The 9,724-nt window shown below is 44.1% G+C and overlaps 1 long non-coding RNA gene across 1 annotated transcript; it reads left to right on the plus strand.

Annotated features, from left to right (window-relative positions):
• Positions 1-4,808: 4,808 nt before the first annotated feature.
• Positions 4,809-8,854, plus strand: LOC125317284. Its single transcript, XR_007200000.1, has 2 exons — positions 4,809-5,090; positions 8,661-8,854. It is a non-coding gene; the product is annotated as an uncharacterized LOC125317284 (long non-coding RNA).
• The last annotated feature ends 870 nt before the right edge of the window (positions 8,855-9,724 follow it).

Genomic DNA, 9,724 nt, shown 5'->3' on the forward strand with positions numbered 1-9,724 from the left:
GCTTCAGTTAAGGTATTTCATGAAGATACTTTGTCTAATTTGGATCACTGCATTTTGCCACAGTGCTACAGCAAGGAAGAAGTCTCATGCTGGCTCTGCATCAGTATTTAAAGGGAATTATTAAGGAAATAATATTTCTTAGAAGTTTCCTTTTAGGTTGTAGGGGAGTTTGGCAAGAGTGCTAATGTTACAGGAGCTCTAAACCTACTGTGGCAGTGGCATGTGAATGTAATAACACTGTTAGATTTTCACTACAAGCTACAAACAAAAATCCAAGAAAGACATGAGGCTGAATGAGTAACAGATTAATTTACATTGTGTATGTCACAGTGCTCTGTACACTAAAATTTTACTATATTTGGCTTATTGCTGCTTGTAGAAATACCCTTGTCTTACTACTTGGTCCCCTTTTCTCACTAAAGCCAAGGAGCTGCTTTAGAAACATTTTGAGATCTTGCTGATGCTACTCCCATAAAAGGAGTAGTTTGACCCTCACTCTGAGGGTGAAATGCCTGTGAATTTACTTTTACCTTCTGGAAAGCAGTTAGATTTTGTTCAGTGCCCAGTATACAAAATGTGGAAGCTAAAATATAAAAGGTACAACATTCACCCATTTGAATGTTTACTTCCAGTATAATGAACTTAATGGTAAAAAGGAACAATTTCTCAAAGGTTTCTGCTGAACTTTGCAAGCACATGGAGTATCAAAAGCAGAAGAATATCTTTGTTCATAGCTGTTCCTCTCTCAAACCAAGGACAAAAGGGGGTTTTTTGGTTGTTTTGTTTTTTTTTTTTTTTTTTAATACAACTTGAAGTCAGAATACACTCTGCCAGGTTGTGATAAATGTTTGCCCTCACTTCCCATTTGCACAGAACTGGTGAAGTTCCCCAGGGCTTTGAATCTACCAGTCTGTTAAGCCTAAAGTACATCTGTGAGTACTTTCAGTTTTTTGTTAACAATTTCAACCAACACTTCATGGAAGAGAGCTTCAGTCATGACTTGCTATAAAATGCAATTTTGCTTTATATTGGAGAAAAAAATTAACATGGGCTGAGACACTTAAATTTCTGGGCAGCTCATGACCAATGTTTTAATACCCTTTTGCAATTTAAGTAGTATTTTGTAAATGATACATTGGGCAACAAAGAAGTTACATTGCTACTGTAAATACTCATAGAAGTTTGATATTTTACCCATTTAAGGACACAAAATAAGCTACAGGGAAAATGCAGATTTTTGTTTTCGAAGTTAAATAATATTTGGACTAAATGCAGTAAATACATACTGAGTTCTACTTTCCAGTATGCTCTTGAGCCCCTAATCTCTTTAGGTTTATCTTAATTAAATCCAACATTAAATTAAGACCATTAGTTTCTTTTTCTGGTGTATGACATGAAGAGAAGTGATGGAAGATGAAGTTAGGTGCATTGCTAGGCTGAAGCTTGGTTGCAGGTTTGGGGGGAGCAGAGCAGAGCATCAGCAGGGCTGAGCAACTATCTTTTCATGGTAGGATATCACTGTGCCCTTCTCTGAACTAGGCCCCATTAGTGTCAAGAGAAAAAATTAACTGTTCCATGAAATTTTCATGTACAGGTTTTAGAAAATCTTCCCCAAGTGTAGTGTTTCTGAAATAACATCTGCATCTATATGTGCAACTCAGAGGTTATATAAGCAAATTAATGTTACATCGCAGTGACCATGGTAACATTTAGCAGAGGGAAACCCTGTAAATAGCAGAAGGAAAAAATTACTTGCAGTAACTCATTGAACAAATCCGTAGAAAACTGGGTTATTTTCACTTGGTTTGCTCTCTCAGCTTTCCTATGCCTCGTAGTCACTGTTTGCTTTAACTGTTCTCCCCTTGTACACAAACCTTCCCACCTCAAATACCAAGAAAGGAGGGTAATCCTGTCACTTAGTGTACAGTGATTTACTGTTGCTAGTGTTTCCAGCACAGGTATCTTAGTCCTGGCACTTGAGTATCTTGGTGAGGTCCCGAATACTTACAAAAAGTTGCTTTTCAGTGGTGAAGAAGTTTCAGATTTCTTTAGGAAGGCAGAAGAGATACTTTGTAAGTGTGTGTTGCAGTGGCAGAGGACTAAATGCTCTAAAACCAGGCTTGAAATCAGTTCAGACCCTGTCCTGTTTCGCCTGTCAGACAGTGAAGACAATGAGTGGTTCAGCCTGCTCCATCTGGACGGAGTATTAGGAATATGCATGCTCCAGCGAAGCACATGTAAGAGTGATGCTGTGTTGATTCAGTTAAATTAAATCCCCCAAACAACCCCTGAAAAAACATTAAAAATGCCAAAGAAGTCCTTGTTACTTGTGAGGCTGCAGGAGGCTGCAGAAGCCATGGCTAGCTGAAAGGAAGCAATAGGACTGGCTAAAGCCAGCTGAAGTGGCTGAACCTAGTGTGGCTGGAGATTCGCCCAGGCTCTGACGGTCTGAGCTGCAACTATGCAGGGAGGAGGCAGGAGGGAAGGCTGTCTGCAAGCAGAGCTTGTCCCCCTCCCAGGGTTTGTTTTCTGCCTCTGCTCAGTGTGGTCCTGTGGTGTCTCTTAGCAATGCCTGAGGTTTTGGCAGTGCTTGTTGATGCTGTGAGCAGAGCTCTTGCCCAGGGTGGAGGTGAGGAGAGCAGCAGCCCACCTGGGAGCCCTGGCAGCACTGGGCTCTGATCAAGGGTTTCCTCGCCAAGGGGAATTCCCAGTCAAGCTGGGCACGCAGTTCTGCAAAATGCTCCCTGCAACATCCCTGCAGCCTAAGGGTCAGCCCTGGATTTCTCCTTATCGAGACCCAAGGATCAGTGTCTTTTTATCATGTGTCACAACAGGGCATAAGGGAGTGTGGTTCTGCTGCCAGCCCCTTGTGGACCCTTCTTCAAATCTTGTGCAAATGTATTTTCTGAGCTCTTGCTTTCCGCACATCTCTGAGGTCTTAGCCTGCCACCTTGCAAAGTTCCAAAACCAGAACAAGTTTCAAGGTGTTTCCCCAGCAGCACAGGCTTTACTGAAAACCCGAAACACTGCTCTGGGTTTCTGGGTTCTCAGAGTGCTGAGGAAAAAATAATGCTATTGGAGGCAGTCTGGGTTGATGACAGCGCAATTCTTCCTGTCTCTCTGTGTGCCTTTACTCATTCTCTTCCTTTTTCTCAAGGTTGTGCTTTAACCTTCTTGTGAAACCCCTGTGGTTTATTAGAGGAGTGCAACGGCAGCACAAGATCTTCAGCGCTGGGTAAATGTGAGCACAGGCACTCACAGTGTGCCTTCAGTGTTTGGGAACTAATGAAATGCCTTTCCTCAGCATTTTATCCTAGAAATATGGCCAAAGAATGGACATCAGAGAGGATATGCCTCTGCATAGTTATCACAGATGGATGCAGATTGAACAAATACGTTTATCACATCAGTGCACTACTACCTAGCCCTCTGGGGGGGTCTTTCACATTGTCAGTGTCAGATACAGTGATGGTAACAGAGGCACAAGCTTTTGTGAAAGGCAGTATTGTGATCTGACAGCAAAACCCGTCCTAAGGTATTCATTAAATTGTTCCAGGCACCGGGACAGCCTATGATTATGTCAAACAGGGGAGCAAATTGTACGCTCTGCTTTCCCGGTATGCGTGAACTTAATCTGAAAGTCTGCCTGGGAAGGCTAAACACAGACAGCTTTGTTTAGGAGAGCTCCAAACTGGCAGAGCCCATCACCCCAGAGAGTCACCTGTGGGGGACTGCCTGTGCCAGACGTCTGTGCTGGTGCGGGAATGCTTTCCGTGGATGCAGATTGCAGCCAAGCTTGTCCAGGGGGTCCCCTCAGATGTCAGAACATTTGGGTGTTCACAGCAGATGCAATGCTATCTGTAGTCAGGCTCACATCTGTACTTCTGGAAAGTGGTCCCCAAAACAGAAGCTGGAGTTCCCCGGGAAGCAGCTGCGTGGGGAACTCTGGGCTCCTCCTGCAGGAGAAACCACAGTCCAGGAAGTGTTTAGTGGTGGGTTTTGACATTGAAAAGACCAGTTCTCACAAGAAAAATGAGCCTTGTGGAAGTTCTAGACTTTACACAGAAATTACCCACCAGGGTATTCATTCACCCTGCCAGGAAGAGGTACTAGTAGAGTCAGGTTTGAGAACAACCCATGTGGTTGTGTAATGCAAAGTGGGATACCAACATGCAGGGGCTCCTGATGGCTCAAGAATGAGCCAAGTACTGGGAGCAGGACAGAGCAAAGGGCCCACAGGACCGTGTTCAGGCTGCAGAGCTGAATGCCATAGTGCCTGGGTTGTGGCTTCTACAAGACACATTGCTTGTGTCCACTTTTGCTTCTTACTGCCAAGTTTTGTGACTTTACTGGCAGTCTTTTGATTTTTTTCCGCAGCTTGTAAAGAGCATGTGCTTGAAAAAATGCCCCCAACCTTCACCTAAAAATAAATCTGTAGACCTTGCAGTTTAAAAAAAAACCAAACCAAAAAATCTCAATAAAACAGCTGACATAAAAACAAGACCTGGATGTGTTACAATAGTTCAGAAATCAGATAAGAATGTCCAAAATGTAACCAATTTAAAGTTGCTTTGTAGGCAGGCTCACCTCATGTTTTGGCCTGAGGCATAGAGATAGCAGCTGACATGACGTTTCAGCATTTTGGATTGACCATGCTGCTTGTCCCTGCTGCTGCTCTGATTTATCAGCTTTGTTTAAAGATCAAAGCGTTTAGTATAAATAAGTTGAAGTTGGAAACAGTCTGACTTCTTGCATGTTTATTTTCTCTGTTAATGAGAAGAATGACCTAATCCAAAATGATTGTCACTTTTTCTAAAAATTCAAAGTGAAGAAATCATTTAGTTGCTGTGCAAGTAGAAAAGCAGTTCGACACTGGATGCAGAGGCTGCAGAATCAAGGTCTGCCAAGAAGAATCCAATCCAGATAAACTGGCAAAATCAACAGTCCAGATAACCAAGAAAAAAGAAAGAAAGAAAAAAAGAGCTATGCCAGCACAGAAGATGCAAAAACCCCTAGAAGATTCATGATCTCAACTTGACCCAGAGAAGGAAACAGCAAAGAGCAGCTGTTTGACCATGAGGGAAGTGAACGTGAGTATCTGGCTAGCTAGGAGCATTTTGACAGACATGATAAGTGGCAGGGATTAGGGACCTGGGAAAACTTCCAGGAGGAGAAATTCCAAGGGGCAGTGGGTCCCATTTTGGCAGTCACCTGTTTGGGTGAGAAATAAAGAGACAGAATTTACAGATCACAATTTATCTGGTCCTGCAAAAAGTTCATGAGTTTTAAGAGAGAAAGAAGCAGCAGATTGTTGTGCCCAGGCTATTGCAGGTGCTTGAGGGCTTGCCTGGGAGCAGACCTCGATTACTGCACAGTTTTTGCTAGTGCTAAAGATCCTGCTGCACTGCACTGCTGCAAGACCATTGTCAGCAAAGAGGAATGGAAAAAATCCATGGCAATTTGTAATAACTTAGATAAAGCAGGATTAATGAAAGATCAAATTCCTGCTGGAGTCCAGGTTGTGCTAAGCAAACACTGCCCCTTCCTTTCCTCTCTTCGTCTGTAGCAAGTTTTGTATTGCCTTTTGGGCTGTGAAGGGGTCTTTATTTTTTATTTACTCAAGAAAAGGAATCAGATGACCTTGGTGACAGCTATCATGTCATGTTTTTAAGACCTCATGCTGAGTGGGAATACTAGGATCCCCACCAGCACTATCAATTTCCACAGCTTATTACGGAGCAGCACAAGCTGCTCCATGCTGGCCACAGCAGGACTCTTAATCCCTGTAGCACACCAGGCAAACTGTGTTTTAAAGGAAAAATACCACAGATGCTTCAACTGGTAGGCCTGGGAGCCAGCTGTCCTATGCTGAGTGTAAAGAATAACTCGCCAGTGTGACCAGAACAGGCTGCAGGGCGGTACCAGGTACCCCCTTTACAGCATCGGAAACACTTCAAGCTCCCCATGGGTCTCTAAAGAAAGCCAGGGGAAGGAGGCAGTGGAGCCAGTGGCTAGCCCCCATCCGGGCAGGCTAGGATCTGCACTGTCCTTTCCTGGTTAGATCTTCATTAAAAACAAGTCAAAATGTGTCTGGGCCTTAGGTGACAGCACTTACCTTCTGAGATGTGGGAACTTTGTGTTCTGACCACAGGAGAAAATAGCAATGCTGCCGTTTACTGCTCACACTATAAAATGGACTTGCCAAGGGCATGGGGGGTTAACACAAAGAGCTGCAAGTAAGCAATAGCACAGTAAGTAAGAAATGTGTAAGAAGTTTTGAAGTCATGACTTCTTGCTGATACCTGGTTATTCTAGCTGAATGCTTACTTGGTACCATGGATGGTGTGACCCTCAAATCCCTTCCTTGTAGCCACAGAGAGATTCCCAGTCTTCTTTCTGTTGTATTGCCTTCCCACGAGGCCAGCCCAGATTCCAATCCCAAAATCAGTGTCCAGACATGCCGGAGAAGTTACTACAGCTAGGTGCATATAAGCAAGTCATGCAGCAGCCTGGGAAGAGAGCTGCAGCGGAAAACAGCCAGTGCAGAGACCCATGCAGCCACACATCTCTGTGGTTTTATCACAGACCAGCTCTAACTCGCTCCTGTGGGTCGCATGAGCGTTGATGGTTGGAGTGACCTGACCAAGTTTCCCCTGGCAGGAGTCCGGATCGCGCACTCCAGGGACGGTGCTGCAATGGGAGCCACAGTAAGGGGGGCATCACAAAATTATTTTAAAAATGTGCTTGTGATCCAAATTAAACTACCAGCCTGGAGATACTAGAGATAACAGGTGCCTTAATTCAGTGCCTTATGGGTGACTGGACCCCACCCAGCTCAGCATCCCAACACTCTCTAGCTGGGAGAACTGAAGGGCCAACTGCATCTAAAAAAAAAAAAAAAGAAAATCACTGCTAGCTATCTGTCCTCTTTCTGTGTCTGTCTGTCTGTCTCTCCAGGCAGCAGCTGAACAGTTCTATTTTGCATATCAATATATTTTCACTTTTCTTTCACTTAAAATTTGTTTCAGTTTGAGGTGGCTGATGTCAGGCTGGCTGGCAAGCTACCACCATCTTATTCTCTAGGGAACAGCAGGCCCAGATGGGACTGTGCAAGCACGGACCACCAGCTGCAGGCAAGATCCATGTGGATGCAGGGCATTGTGCAGCAAGCTGTGAGGGCTAGTTTGAAGCAGCAAAAGGCAACTGGGAGCTGGAATAATGCTGGCATAGCCCAGGACAGGGAACACCCAAATCCTGGAGGCCTCCAAAATTATAATTACTTTCTTTCCTTTCCATGGCATTTTCCATGGACTAAACCTATGTGTCACTTCATGTGAGAGCTGCAGATATGCCATCCACCCTTACGGATGTTGGCTCAGAGATTAATTTGCTAATAAATATTATTCTGTTAATTATAGATCTACCATGGGTTTTCCTAAAATACCAGATGCTGCTATGTAAACACCACAGTTATCTAGATAGGTTATCTCACACCCTGCCTCCCCCTGTTTCCCATTTGTCTCTATCTTGTGATGCCCCAAATGCCTGCAGATACTGGCCATCCTTATGCCCATGGATGCCTGGGACAACACAGCTCTGGAGCTGTGAGGTAGAAGTGAAGCTACTGGGTGTAACTCAGAAAAGAAATGATGCAACTCTTAGAAATTAATGAAGTAGTAGCAAGTAGGGCAAGACTGTTTTGAAATAGGAATTAATGGTTATTGCAAACTAAGCTGGCTATGCATCCAGGTTGAGACGTACAGAGTGGGTGGGCTGCACTCAGCTGGGAGGAGCGGGGCACACAGCCAGCCCTGCACAATGTGTGTGTTTGTGTGCCTGGTGGCAGGCAAATCCGTCACCCTCTTCAGAGAGCACTGCAAGTGTGAGTGGGGTCTGCCAGATGGCAGAGATCCAGAAAGGCACAAGGAGAGAGCACGGTGTAACCACATCATGCGTGCCAGTGAGCACACTGGGGCTGTCCACAGACAGAAATGTGCAAATCATGGCCCTGGGCAGGGCTCAGGGAACACTGACAAAGTCAGACCCCAACTCTCCAGACTCCTCTGAGAAACTGAAAAATCAGGACGACAATCCGGATCGATCTCGGCTTCTAAGGTTGCACAAATCTGGAGGAAATGGCAAGCCTGGATGTGGCTGAGCTGGTCTTGGTGCAGAGCACACAGAAGGGATGTAGGAAGACAAACTGACTGACAGATCATTAGTTCTGGGGCTAATTAAAGTCTGGATTATAATCTGCAGCACTTCTCTTTCTATAAGCCTGTCTATGCACTAGACAGAATAAAATTCCAAAATGAGAAAGCACAAGGAATGCAAAAATGTTCCCTTTTCTTTCCCCAGCCTCCTTTGCTAGCCACTCTCCCTGGGCAGCCACAGGGTAAGGCATCTTAGAGCTGCTGAATGCCAATGTGGAATAGGGAGGGGGAATTTTTATGTAGCTGTTTTCTCAGTTGCATCATGCTACTACTCCCAAAAATGGAATTCCATGAAATGAAGACAAGAATGGCTGGAAGAAAAGAAAGATTTTTCTTTCTTTCTTTCTTTTTTGGTTTTGTTTTGTTTTTCTCTACAGCCTCCAGTCTGTATTTAACTAAGTTTCTTGCTTCTTTGAAAAATCTTTTGTCTTTTTTTCCCCTCTCAAGGCAGGCTGAGGAAATAGAGAACAACGTGGGACTCGTGCCTGTGTCCTCCTCCCCTGCCTGGCCTGCCTCAGCTCAGGACACAGCTGCAGCTCCCTGGGGAGAGGGTCCTCACCTGAGACTTCTAGCTTAAGGAACGAGCCTCTGTGCAACACACCAAATCACTCCTCTGTGTAATAAAATGGGCCAGTCCTTTAGCTTCACATGTCCTTTAGTTTTATTCTTATCTCATACAAGCCCAAATAAGAGAAGCCTGAAACATCTGTCTTGATCCAAGCAAAAACAGATAGCTCAGAATACTTGATTTACACCAAGGAACAAACCTGTTTAGACAAACCAGTCCGCTAAGTTTTTCTGAGTTCCACCTTACACCAGAAACAAAAAGACCTAGTAGAAACACCTCAGTTTGGGTGTTGGTCTGTGACATATTTTAACATCTTCTGTGCAACAGCTCTTGAGACCAGGTTGCGGGGTGTATACGTGTCAGAGATTGACAGAAAGGTGCTTTGTAAAGGTACATGGCACTTCTACACTGCTGTGATATAATGGGTTGTTAGTGACTTGTCAGTTCATGTTTTCAATTACTGTTATTACTATTATTTTTAAACTGTGGGAGTTTCTAAAATTGCTTTATATCAGATAATAAGTATACTCATTCTTCAGTTACACTAATTAGAGTTCTGAGTTTGATTCTGCCACCTCAATGGCTCCAAGAGCTGGGACTGGTTACCATATACACAAAGCTCTTCGCTCTTTTCCATAAATAAACTACAACCTTAAATTTTTAACCCTTGATATCCCAAAGACCATCTTTCCTACCTCTGGCTTTTCCACTGCTCATTCCTGTTATTTCTTTAGAGTTTCTCTCCCACCAAATGATGTATCCCACAAAAGAATGAATATTTTTGTCTGAAATAAAAGTGCAATCCCTAAGCAATACCCATCCCACGGCATACTGCTGTAGAACACATTTATTTGAAGATTTCCGAGTGAACAGCTTCCATATTATCCTCTCCTGGGCTGCTCTTGTGTTTCCTCCCAATTGTGCACGCATTTCCCAGCCCTGG

The sequence above is a fragment of the Corvus hawaiiensis genome, chromosome 26 (assembly GCF_020740725.1).
Source record: "Corvus hawaiiensis isolate bCorHaw1 chromosome 26, bCorHaw1.pri.cur, whole genome shotgun sequence".
NCBI lineage: Eukaryota > Metazoa > Chordata > Aves > Passeriformes > Corvidae > Corvus > Corvus hawaiiensis.